Source organism: Triticum aestivum, unplaced genomic scaffold (genome assembly GCF_018294505.1).
Source record: "Triticum aestivum cultivar Chinese Spring unplaced genomic scaffold, IWGSC CS RefSeq v2.1 scaffold105065, whole genome shotgun sequence".
In the NCBI taxonomy this organism is placed as follows: domain Eukaryota; kingdom Viridiplantae; phylum Streptophyta; class Magnoliopsida; order Poales; family Poaceae; genus Triticum; species Triticum aestivum.
This window is the reverse complement of record NW_025296934.1, coordinates 1-975: the sequence shown is the minus strand read 5'-3', so window position 1 is coordinate 975 and position 975 is coordinate 1. Positions and strand designations below refer to the sequence as shown.

At 52.1% G+C, this 975-nt stretch overlaps 2 non-coding genes across 2 annotated transcripts; both read right to left on the bottom strand.

Annotated features, from left to right (window-relative positions):
* Positions 1-363: 363 nt before the first annotated feature.
* LOC123179097 (5S ribosomal RNA) lies at positions 364-482 on the bottom strand. Its single transcript, XR_006490103.1, has one exon. It is a non-coding gene; the product is annotated as a 5S ribosomal RNA (ribosomal RNA).
* A 310-nt stretch (positions 483-792) lies between these two features.
* Positions 793-911, bottom strand: LOC123179096 (5S ribosomal RNA). Its single transcript, XR_006490102.1, has one exon. It is a non-coding gene; the product is annotated as a 5S ribosomal RNA (ribosomal RNA).
* Between the last annotated feature and the right edge of the window lie 64 nt (positions 912-975).

The window sequence follows — 975 nt, the reverse complement described above, 5'->3', positions numbered from 1 at the left end:
CCCAAGCACGCTTAACTTCGGAGTTTTGATGGGATCCGGTGCTTTAGTGCTGGTATGATCGCATCCGACATGTTACCCCGGTCTTCGTCCCTTATCCTTGCCCCTCCCAGCTCCACTACAAAGACGATTGTACATTGCTTTGGCCGCTCCCTCTCAACTACGGAGACGAGTTTAACGCGGTTTCCACCCCTCCCTCTCAACCGCACCAGTGCACGCTTGCCGCGCCACAACGCCGACGCTGGACCCGTGAATCGTGAGCACCCAGCTATGACTTACCGCACTCGTGCAAAATAATAAAACACGGTAAATATATTACTTACACGTGCGTTTTGTTTTGCAAGCGGCGCGAAGAAAATTAAAAAGGGAATGCAACACGAGGACTTCCCAGGAGGTCACCCATCCTAGTACTACTCTTGCCCAAGCACGCTTAACTTCGGAGTTCTGATGGGATCCGATGCTTTAGTGCTGGTATGATCGCATCTGACATGTTACCCCGGTCTTCGTCCCTTATCCTTGCCCCTCCCAGCTCCACTACAAAGACGATTGTACATTGCTTTGGCCGCTCCCTCTCAACTACGGAGACGAGTTTAACGCGGTTTCCACCCCTCCCTCTCAACCGCACCAGTGCACGCTTGCCGCGCCACAACGCCGACGCTGGACCCGTGAATCGTGAGCACCCAGCTATCACTTACCGCACTGACTTACCGCACTCGTGCAAAATAATAAAACACGGTAAATATATTACTTACACGTGCGTTTTGTTTTGCAAGCGGCGCGAAAAAAATTAAAAAGGGAATGCAACACGAGGACTTCCCTGGAGGTCACCCATCCTAGTACTACTCTCGCCCAAGCACGCTTAACTTCGGAGTTCTGATGGGATCCGGTGCTTTAGTGCTGGTATGATCGCATCCGACATGTTACCCCGGTCTTCGTCCCTTATCCTTGCCCCTCCCAGCTCCACTACAAAGACGATTG